This window comes from Callithrix jacchus, chromosome 14 (assembly GCF_049354715.1).
Source record: "Callithrix jacchus isolate 240 chromosome 14, calJac240_pri, whole genome shotgun sequence".
Taxonomy (NCBI): Eukaryota; Metazoa; Chordata; class Mammalia; order Primates; family Cebidae; genus Callithrix; species Callithrix jacchus.
This window is the reverse complement of record NC_133515.1, coordinates 55,774,984-55,787,088: the sequence shown is the minus strand read 5'-3', so window position 1 is coordinate 55,787,088 and position 12,105 is coordinate 55,774,984. Positions and strand designations below refer to the sequence as shown.

The 12,105-nt window shown below is 35.8% G+C and overlaps 1 long non-coding RNA gene and 1 other non-coding gene across 2 annotated transcripts; both read left to right on the top strand.

Annotated features, from left to right (window-relative positions):
* Nucleotides 1-275: 275 nt before the first annotated feature.
* Nucleotides 276-10,183, top strand: LOC108588132 (uncharacterized). The gene is made up of 4 exons (XR_001906941.4): nt 276-536; nt 7,444-7,529; nt 7,939-8,037; nt 9,826-10,183. It is a non-coding gene; the product is annotated as an uncharacterized LOC108588132 (long non-coding RNA).
* Nucleotides 10,184-11,579: 1,396 nt separating this feature from the next.
* Nucleotides 11,580-11,683, top strand: LOC118147560 (U6 spliceosomal RNA). The gene has a single exon (XR_004734011.1). It is a non-coding gene; the product is annotated as a U6 spliceosomal RNA (small nuclear RNA).
* The last annotated feature ends 422 nt before the right edge of the window (nt 11,684-12,105 follow it).

The following is a 12,105-nucleotide window of genomic DNA, read 5'->3' as shown; positions in this document are numbered from 1 at the left end:
AACTGAGGCTAGCACAAAAAGATTAAATGCCAATTTATTCAGCTCCTGGGCAAGGTTCTGAGGTCCCAGGGAAAGAGGCCAGGAAAGTCACGCCCAACTCCTCTGGGCTTCGGGGGTTTTATAGGGAGTGAAGGCGTTTGATTGGCTGTGGAGAAACAGGACGTGGACGTAGCAAGCTGCTATAGGTAGGTAGGTGGGATTTCCGGATGGGGCGATGTGCTATTGGGCAGGTTTTGGCAGGGCTTTCCAAGGGTGGGCTAGGTGCCAAGTGCAGAGGGGATTTCCAAGGCAGAGCTAGATGATGGGCGTATTCTGGTGACGTAATTTTCAGGCGGGGAGAGGGATTGGCATGTCTGAGCTCCCGGCGAGGCAACTAGCTCCCAAACTGCTGAGATTACAGGAATGAACCACCGTGCATGGCTGATTGTATGTATTTTAAGAAGGACGGAAGTTACAGGCAAACCTCAGCCAGTACACGTAGGATGTACATTGGTTCAGTCTGGAAAGGAGGAACAACTCAAAGCAGGGGTTTCCAGGTAATAGGTGGCAAATGTTTTGATTTAAACCTTTCAAATGTCTTAGATTCTCCGCTAATCTCTTTGGGCGGGGTCAGAAAAAGACCTGGAAAAGGAAGGGGGTTCTCTACAGAACGCAAATTTCCCCCACAAGAGACAGCTTTACAGGGCCATTTCAAAATATATCAAAGAAATATATATTGGAGTAAAATAATTTCCTTCAGGACTTGTGATCTGTCATGGCATGTATACTAGAGTCAGGTTGAAATTTGGTATCTTATTGCTACAAAGTCTGTTTTGTCAGTCTTAAGATCTCTGTTTTAATGCTAATGCTGGTCAGCTGTGCCTGAATTCCAATCACCTCCCACCAGGCCCCACCTCCAGCACTGGGGATTCATTTCAACATGAGCTTTGGATAGGGACACAGATCCAAAAGATATCACAAGATAAATCTTTAATGATTTTTTGGAGATACAAGAATAGTAATTCACAGCATACACAGAAATGAGGTGGTCTGACATATGTGGGAAGAACAAAGAGGAGGTTGGAAATTCCAGGCAAAGAAGAAATGTTAGATATTGTTTCTCCAGAAAGTTCAATGGCACTAGTAAAGTTTTTGAGAGCTGGCAAGTGATGGTGATGTGTATAAGGAGTCTTACAGTTGCAACAGTTTATTTCAGAAACCAGCAAATAAAACTGGTTTCAGGTTACAGCAAGCAGTTTCAGCAGCCAGTCTTGCAGAGAATTAAATTCTTGGAGCAGCATCATGTGCTCTGAAAGCTTTTGCCACCTGGATTCTGCACTCTGTTTTAGTTGAGTATGACAAGAATGCCCCAATTATTATCCCCTTTCACAGAGTAAATGTGAAAAAGTTGATAAATAATGCAGCAGAGTGATTTGCGACTGAATTCAAAGTTTCTGAAAACAAATAAAAGGAATTAACAAGAGAAAAAGCAGGAAAATTAGAATAGAAAAACAAGACCAAAAGACCAAAGATAAAAAAATTATAAAAGAAACACAAACCATGTATTGAAGAAGTAAGGTGGCTAGAGGAATTTGTATATTGTTCCTCTCTCTGATGTCATGGCCCAGGAATGACTATGACTGGCTCTTGGATGGAGGTATTGAGAAGGCTCAGGCTTGCAGGAGAAGTGCTCTGGTGCAGCCACACTGACTCAGCCTTATTTAAAGTATAAAAAAATATTGTTCAGTCACAGTCATGGCAGGCTTTGCCTGATTTTGTAGATTTAGGGGCATTTGCATAAACATAATTCACAATCTTATCCAAAACCTAATCAGCACACTCCAAACAATTCATGCCTGCAATGCTCAGAGATTCCTTGAGATGTTCTCTATTTCTGGTTCCTAATTAAGCTGAAACAAGAACAGCTATTTGCATAGTATTTTGGCATATTCATTCAACCCAGGTAGAACAGAGATTAGTGAAAATGGAAACTAATAAAAGAATAAAATTGCATTATCTTCTGGGAAAAAAGTAGGTATTTGTTTTTGCAGGATTGGTGAATGTTTGTGAGGTTCTGACTTTTCTAAATGGGTGGTGTAATTTTTACCTCTTTTTGTTTGTTTGAGATGGAGTTTAGCTCTGTGGCCAGGCTGGAGTGCAGTGGCGTGATCTCAGCTCACTGCAAACTCCGCCTCCCAGGTTTAAGCGATTCTCCTGCCTCAGCCTCCTGAATAGCTGGGACTACAGGCACGCACCACCATGCCCAGCTAATTTTTGTATTTTTAGTAGAGACAAGATTTTACCATGTTGCCTGGGATGGTTTTGATTTCTTGACCTTGTGATCCACCAGCTGGAATTACAGGTGTGAGCCGCTGGGCCTGGCCTTTGCTTTCATTTGTATGCTGAAATAGCTCACATCCTAGATAACCCTTCTACAAACAACAGATGAATCCATATGATTTAATTCTGACATTTCTTGTCATCGCATTCTGAAATCTTAAGTCATTACTTGTTAAAAAGATCAACTCAACATTGAACTTAAAGAAGCATTTCTTTTTAAGTTCCCTGAAAGTCTTATAAAGAAATATATTATTGCCTATTTCAATCTACAAAATGAATTTCATGTTAGCTAGGTTTTTCCTATATTTTTACATATATAACTAAATATGTATTTTCATAGATTCACATATCATGTCAGAATTTATGATTTCATTTATTGTGCCCCTAAAATTTGTGATGCTTGAAAAACATTTTTGATAAACAAAATTCATACTAGTGTTGACACATATAGAGCATAAATTTCAGCTTGCAAAAACTTAATGGTTAAAAATTATAATCTATACATTTATATTAACAGTGTTTATACATGTACTTTCCTAAACTTCATTATACTTAATTTCAATTTATTTTATACATGGACATTTTTAATTTGACTTAAATTATGTATTTTGTGTGTATAGTGACATCTACAATAAGATCTAGCTTTTGCATTACTCATTTTCACCTCTTTGAAATATATGTAGTATTTTCTGATGTCATTACAGTATTAGATATATAACTTGTTTCTGAACAATTTTAACATTATCTCTACAATCCTTATGGTATATTGCTGAGTTACTTGAGTGCAATCAAATTATGCAAGAATTTAGTTTTGAATGTAGTTTCTATATATATTTATTTTAGAATACATAAATATTTTGCATTAGTAACATGTATATTAAGTGCAATGGATAATTATAAGTTATAGATAATTATAGATAATTGCACTTTGAAAATGGTGACATACACTAGCAGTTATGACTTCTAAGGTTTTTGCCATTTATTGTTATTCACACTAAATCATCATCATCATCAGGGATGACTAGTTATTTTTGTCTCCATTATTAGAAATAAGTTTCCTACTTAAGGTCAAATTATGTCTAAAATTTTACTGACAAATTGGCTATTAGAAACGTTACATTTATTAAGAAACAAAATAAAACAAAGTTGTAAATACTGATTGGACTCCGCCAAGGGTACTTTCTCAGTCCCAGTCCCTTCTCTGAGAATGTTCCCTGACCTGACCATAGAGGTGACCATGATGTTTCAATGTGACCATTACTCTATGGCAACAGTTGATAGAACAAAAGTAGAGATGTCTGGTTAGAATGGTTAATTATGTTAGAAAGGTGTCAACTACTCATAACTTGCCATGTGGTCTTGGTCAAGTTTCTGAACCTCAAATCCACAGTTTCTGTATCTCTAACTTAGGGATCTAATCGTTTTATTTGTATCATTGTGATTTCAGTTAACAATCACCCAAAACTCTGGCTCATTTTTTTAAAACAGTAATGCAGATGTATTCGATATTCATTAATATAACACAAAATTCTAAGAGTGTACAAGTACTGGAATATTTAAATTAGTTACTGTATTACATGGCAAAGGACCCTAGTACTTTCCATCTTTCTGTAAGGTATTTGAGCATTATTACTTAGCAACCTCCTAGTTGAAAGATGATTCTGCCATCTGGTTTTATCCCCTTCTGAAGTATAGCTTCACTTGCAAATATAACTACATCAGATGGAGGAAAGAGAACTTATTTCTTCCTGTGCATTCCTTTTCCTCTTTTTCCTTGGAGCAAAAAGTAACCTTTTCTGGATGTATTTTAACAGACCTCTTCCATATCTTATTGACCAGAAATGAGTGACATGGTCGCCCCAAATCAATTACTGATAAGGCAAATGATAAACTATGTTTGATTTAGATTTATCTTGTTTTGACTTTGGGTCACATGGAGGTGTGGGGTGTACTGCAAATCAGAGTTTTACATACAAGAAAGAACAAGGAAATACCTTTTAGGCAACCAACAGTGTCTTTCATATCACATGGCATTAATGGGCAACAAACCTGATAACGTGTGACAAATCTTAAATTTTAAGGATACGAACAGGTATGCATATTTGGTGTTTCATAACTACTCATAAACAAAATCTACCTTTCTGCCGGGTGTGGTGGCTGAAGCCTGTAATCCCAGCACTTTGGGAGGCTGAGGTGGGTGGATCACTTGAGCTCACGAGTTCGAGACCAGCCTGGGCAACATGGCAAAATCCCATCTGTACTAAAAATACAAAAATTAGCTGAGTGTGGTGGTTCATGCCTTTAGTCCAAGCTACTTAGGAGGCTGAGATGGGAAGACGGCTTGAGTCTGGTAGGCAGAGGTTGCAGTGAGCACAGATTGTGCCACTGCACTCCAGCCTAGGTAATAGAGCCAGACCTTGTCTCAAAATGAACAAACTAACAGTCACCATTCTGACAGTGTAGTTGTTTTTCATTATTAGGAGAAAAGCAATCATCTTAAATATTTTTAAATTAATTCACACTAACTTGTGAATAACTATTAGCCTTCTTATTCTCTTAAAAGTTATTTGTATCTTAAAAAGGAGATGTGTATACGCCAATAATTCAGTAACAAATAGATTTTCCTATATAAAACAAAGTTACCTGAAAAATCTTTGAAATGTGGAAGAAATTACCAAGGAATCTAGTGAAAACACATCTTTCAATTGCCTCTGGAACCTACTACAGAGTCAGAAACCTAAACTGTTCTTTCCTACCAGCTTCTTCCCTTCTAGTTCTGACCTCAGAGCTCCTGCACAGTGCCAATGTTATCCTACAACTTTCATGCATATGATAGAGGAATCACCAGCAATCCTTGAATTCCCCTAATGGATCATTTCAAATCGCATTTGGATTTGATGCCTCAGTTTATCACATTTGACACAGTTTTAAAAGACGGGAAAATATTATTTTGCAGAGCTTCAAGGTTGGGAAGGGAAATTCAGAGCTACTTGTGTTATTTTTAGTACTACCTAGAGGAGCCTCTACATCTGAAAACTTGATTGTTCAGCCTAGGGAGAAAATAGGAGCAATTATTTACCTTTGTACAATTTTAAGTTTGGGTCTGAAAGATATGCAGCAATACCGTGACCAGTAAGCTTTAGGGCAGAACTCTATTTTGCTGATCACTAACTGAGCTGAAATTATCTTATTGTATTTGCTTATATGGCCTAATATATTACCTATGGCTCTGGCACAGTGGTTTCTACATAAAAAAAAAACTTGTAAATTTGAATGGAAAGGAACTGAATTGAAAACACTGATTTTTTATAAGTCTTCTACCATTAAATTGGTAACAAGATTCCACTCCTTAGATATTACTAAAGCTCTGTTTGTTGTCATTTTAGGATCCAAATTTATAGCTGAGTTCATCATGTGCTTAAAACAAACTTCTGAAATTTGTCTTCCTGATTAATTACAGAAAGTTTAAATACTTTTGTTTATTCTATCTAGTGTGGAACACAATTCAAATTTCTTATTCCCAACTATAAAATGCTTTTCCTACTATTCCAAGGTTATTTCTGGAATATGGATTCTTTTATTGAGCATTATGTATTGGTTAATTAATAGATATATATAAATGAGCAAGACTCGATCTCAAAAAAAAAAAAAAAAAAGGCTAGGCACAGTGGCTCACGCCTGTAATCCCAACACCCTGGGCGGCCAAGGCAGGTGGATCACGTGAGGTTGGGAATTGGAGACCAGCCTAACCAACATGGAGAAACCCTGTCTCTACTAAAACTACAAAATTAGCTGGGCGTGGTGGCACATACATTCATCATATGATAATGCTTATCTTTATGAAAGAAAGGTATTACTCCCAGTAAAATCATTTAGAGTACCTATCTATGAGCAGGAGAGAGCAATATGAGATGGATCCTAACACAAGGCCTATATGTATGTTTTCATTACTTATTTCTAGGTGATTAAGTCTATGTGACCACTAAGGAGGAGCAACCCCTTTACTTGGCCAACAGAGTTCATGAGGCAAATGACTTTACTGAATAGATCAACAGCCTACAGTTCAAATGGTTATGTTTTAACTATCTGTGGTGTCCAGATTGAGTATAACTTGCAGGGGAATTGGCACTTGTCCGCGATGATTTTAGGTTAGGATACCTTTGCTTCAAAATGGAAAATTTTAGCTGAAATAAATGTGTATCACTTGTGAACATTAGAAAGATATGGGGAAAAGATCTATTCAAAAAGAAAATTTTAAATAAAAATTAATAAACTGGAAAACACTTTAAAACAGAATTTATGTCTTTTAATACCCTTATACATCTTAATTATATTGAAAAAATATTTTAAGTGTATTTTTATGCATTTAAATTAGGGGTAGGCAGAAACAGCCTCAGTAACTTTTTGGTTCCACTTCTTAGATATTTTTTCCAACATTTTTTCATATTTTAGACCTAAACAGTACTATTTTCATGTAAAACAAGCAAATAAGTAAATAAATAAAAGAAACAAATACTTAAATTTGGGGGAAGCACTGAACTCTATAACCTAGCTTGCCTCAAGGTGAATTTTGGTTTTGAATAGTTAATTTTAGTTTCTTTATCTGCTGACCTAGGATAGAGATATAATGGAGGAGAATTGGATCATTTTTAAGAGATTTTTTTTTCTTTTAAAATTGCTACTGGGCCTCTGAATGGAAAAAGAGGGCAACTGCAAATGGGCATGAAAGAGCTTTTTAGGCAATGAATATCTTTTAAAACTAGATTGTGGTGATGGTTGCACAAAACTGTAAATTTACTAAAAATTATTGAATTGTACACTTAAAATGGGTGAATTTTATGGTATGTAAATTTACACTTAATTAAAGCTGTTATACATATACATCCCTAAATAAAATAAGCGACCTTCATACAAAGCCAAAAAGTTGTTTTATTGGAGCTTATATGGATTAAATATCTGTTAATGAATGAGATGCATAGCATACTTTGTTAAATATTTTCTGTATTACTTTATTAAGAACATAATTAAAACTAAGCAGGAGAACAAAACCTATTTTAATAAATATTCAATATTAAATTATCACTGTTTCAGATTTATTTACAGGCATCTCTTTTCTATCTGCAGTAGAGTCTTCCTTCTACAAGATACCATGAAGGACCAAAGAAAAGTAAAATTTTCATCTTCAAAATGAGCTTTCATCAAAGAAAAAGGTAGCCTCACATTTCCTTTGTTTAAAATTTTAATTCTCTATGTAATGGGAAAAATCACTTCTTTCATCAACAAGGAGAAAGAATAAATGAACAGAATAAAAAAATGAACAGAATAAAAAAAAACCTTGGTTTCCTAACAGCTTAAATCAGATTTAGGGGCCGATATTTCATCTTTTTTCTTTCTTCTGATAGTTACAAATACATACATATAAATACTATTTGGTTAAACTTTCAAAATATGCTTAGTAGATTTTAGAGCCAGGGTTCAAACTGATTGATATCTGGAGCCCACATGCACCTCACAAGTATGTGTATAGAACAGAGAAGTAGTTTTCAAGATGAAACCCTGGGATTGTTTCTCCTGACCAAATCTACTGAGGCTTATACAATTTATTCATTGCTTCTGCAGGAAGAAAGATGGCTCTAAGGAAGAAATTAATGGTGGCAATGTGTGAAGAGGGGTACAAAGAACAGTGGCACGGGTATGATACAAAGAACAGTGGCACGGGTATGACATAAAGTTTTCCATGTAAGAATCCTGTTTATTTCAAGAGCTAGAGACAGTACATACTCAAGTGTTGTGGTCAGGGTAGGAATATAAGGTTGTCATACTGGGGATAATGGTAAAGGAACTCAACTCCAAGGTGGAAATCCTCTATCAGATTGTAACTATTCTCACTCTTTCAAAAGGTCAGGGATTATACACATTTTCCCTTTCAGACACAGAGAAAAGAAGATCACAAATGGTTTAAATACAGATATTTAATTTTCAAGATAAGCCATTTGAAGTAAGCAAATTGAAATCACATATATCTTTCCATGTCTTGGAATTACATGGATCTGTATACTAGCTAGTAATAGCAGAGCTAGTTAGAGAGAGAGAAATATGGCTGATTAATATTAAAGCAAAAATGAGGGCCTTTAGTCACTTCCAGAATGATAATAAATGAATAAATCTTTTTTGCAATTAACATTTAAGCCGTAAAATAAGAAAATATTCATTGTAACATAGAGGTCATTAATATGTGAATAGCATGGATTGTGGAAGATCAGTTCATGTGAAAAGCAAACGAACAAACAAAACAGATGAACAACCTGAAAGAGCTCAAACGAGGGAAAACAGAGATACTTATTTTAGCTACAGATGGCTCACTAAATCCCTTAGTGAGGAGAATTTCGTAATTAAAACCTGAATTGTTATCATTTTGCTTATGCTGTCTAAGTAATAAAGCTTATAGAGTCTCCATACTATAAATTCTAAACCTGTGATTCTATATCTCATTTTGTGGCCTTATGAAATTCTGGCAACATGGTATATAGTAAGAAAAGGACAGACTTGGAGTAAAGAAGACAAGTGCTGTCTTCTGAGCTCTGCCTCTCACTAGCCATTGCCCCTGAGTGATTTACTTATTTGCTCCTCTTCTAAAAATAAAGATAATAGACCAGGCATGGTGGCTCACACCAGTAATCCAAGCATTTTGGAAGCCTGAGTCCAAAGGACTGCTGGAGGCCAGGAGTTTGAGACCAAGCCAAGCAACATAGCAAGACCCCATATTTACAAAAAACAAAAAATTAGCCAGGCATGATCATGCACACCTGTAGTCCCAGCTACTCAGGAGCCTGAGGCAGGAGGATCATGTGAGGCCAGGAGGTCAAGGCTGTAGTGAATCGTGATTGTGCTACTGAACTCTAGTCAGAGTGACAGAAAGAGACCTTTTCTCTAAAAATAACATAAGATAAAATATCAATAAAATAAAATAAAAATGCAGATAACATTATCTATGCTGGTAGCTAAAGATCATCTGTAGAGGAGTGGCAAGAGGATAGCAATCTTGCTAGTAAGGGATGAAGAGATTCGATTTGAAACTGCATTAGCAAAATAAATGATTTTTACTTAAATATGTTTGAAGTGATAGAAATTATAGGGAAGTTAAAAATCACCCCATACTCAAGTTACTCATTGCTACCACCTTGAAATACAAGGTTAGCCAGAAGAATTTTTGGGTAATCTATGCTTCAAACTGACTAGACACTTAGCTTTCTTCATTGTAACCTTCCTGTGAGTTCATATTTTACATAGGTTGATATTAGAATAAAAATTCTGATACTTGGAGAAAAAATAAAAATCAGCTATGCTATACATCTGAAAGGCTAGTGTGGGGAGACCTGTTTAACCTTCTTGGCCACGTACAGCAAATACGTCAATTACTAGGGGCATCTTGAATTACAGAAGAGGACAAAGAGGTTCCCAATATCTGAATAAACTCTTCCTTCCTCCTTTCTTTTCCATTGACAGTGAATTTATGAAAATAACAACACCAGTGCATCACCATTGTAGAAAATGAGAAGAAGACTAACGAGTGCAAAGGAGAAAAGAACACTCATAGATAATCCCACTATATACATATAATCACCATTAATATTTCATTCAGCAATTCCTGGGAATGCCTACTGCATACAGTCTACTCTGCTGGCAGTATAAATACAGAAGTGACTAATACATACTATCTGTTCTCAAAGTAGGGCAGAAAAAAGGGATTTTGCCAGCCTTATGTAATGTACAGATTCAGAATTCATCTTATATTCTTCATGCTGTTTTAAGTCTTTTGTATAAAGCTTAATATTAACATTGTATGATAGGAGAGCCCTTCTGCCTGGTCTTTTGCTCTTAGGAAAGTGAAAGCATATTACCTAACCAGGGCACCTCAGGAGGTGGGTGGTCTGAGGTGAAGTTTACTGTGAACACCTTTGCCCTGCCCCACAAGCCTGGTACATCTCATCTGGGTTCATCTTTTAAGATGTCAAAGTACTCGGCAATGTTTTACAGTATTTGCCACTAAAAGTGTGTCATGTAAATCAATCATGGCTTCAATTTTCCTGTCAGAATTCAGTAACCTTAAACTGAAGCTTTTAGAATTAATCAAAAGAGTAACTCAATTTAATTTTTCATGAGACAGTAACAGTATGGGGCTTATCTTCAACTGTTTGAATTATAAACATTTATTAATAAATATTGTTTAATAAATTTTTACGGAAAGAGTTTAAAAGGTGGATTTTTTTTTAAAATCTAGTCTTATTTTTTGCATAAATAGCCAGCTGCTTTCCTTTTTCCGCCTGAAGGTGAAGAGAATTTCACCTCTCTTCAATGGAAAATCAGAGTGTCTTCAATTGAATAGATAATTTATTCGGTTGTATTATTTAAAGACAAACTGCCTACTTAAACTGTTAATCTTATGGCAATGGGCACAGATCTCCATAGCCCAGTGTCTAGCATATTCTAGGTGCTCAAAAATTATTTAGTAAATAAATAAATATCTGTGTATAAGAGTAAGGGAGCTAGGCAGAAGGTTTGTCTTGATTAGTCATTGCCATATAAACAGAAGAAAAATAGGAAATAAAGCTGTAATCTTCCAGGAAGTCTCAAAAAAATAGTCTTATCATTTAGGCAGCCATTACAAGCTCATTGATAATGTCTTATAATCTTAGAAACTAAACAGCAGAAGCGATATTTTCCTTTACCACTCCTTTCTTTATTTTATAAACCACTTTATTGAGGAATGATTGGCATATAAAAGCTGTGCACATTTAATATATACATCTTGATGAGTTTGGGGATAAGCATCTACCCAGGAAACTGTCAATAGCATCAAGGCCATAGACATATCTATCACCTTCCAAAGTCTTCTCCCCCTTGATTATTATTGCTGTTTTGTTTTGATAAAAACACTTAAGACAAGTTCTACCCTCTTAGCAAATTGTGACTATACAATTCAGTACTCTTAGCTATAGGCACTATACTGTTCCGGGTGTACAGTATATCTCCAGAACTTATTTATCACAAAATTTTCCCATTTCCATACAAAACACACAAAAAGTTATAAATTCTCAAAGCTTCCCATCCCACATTCTTGATATATCCCTGGGGAAAATTCATTCATTTATTCATCTAACTATCTATGCACACAGTCCACACATATTTGTAGAGCAGCTATTCTCTGCCACAACTTTGACTAGGGATTGGGAATACAGACCAGTAAGAAGCAGTTAGTTGTGCTTGCTTTGGAAGCACATATGCTAAAATTGGAATGACACAGAAAAGATTAGCAGGGCCCCTGTAAAAAAAAAAAAAGAAAGAAGAAGCAGTTAGTATTTGTCTTCAAAGAGCTCACAGTCTAATGGGAAAGAAGGACATAAAGAGATAGTTAAAACACCACCAGTTACAGAAATAACTACTGTTATTGCAGGCACATAGAGTAGGGGCTGGCACAAACTTGGGGAGCAAGAAAAAAAATTATGAGAAGGCTTCCTGGAGAAGCTATGCCTGAGCTTAATTTTAAAGGGTAGTAGGATGAAGCTACAAGTTGGGAGTATTCAGGGCCTTTCTATGCAGAGAAAACCACACAAGGAGTGCAATGTGGATAGAGAACATGTGAGGGTTACCAGGGAGCCCAGAGATACAAAGCCAGGGAAGTGACAGAAGCTGGATTGCAAAGGGACTTGTTAATTGAAAATTATTTGAAAACATCAGTTTTAATAGCTACATAATATTCTATCATATCAGTCAACCGTAATCCCT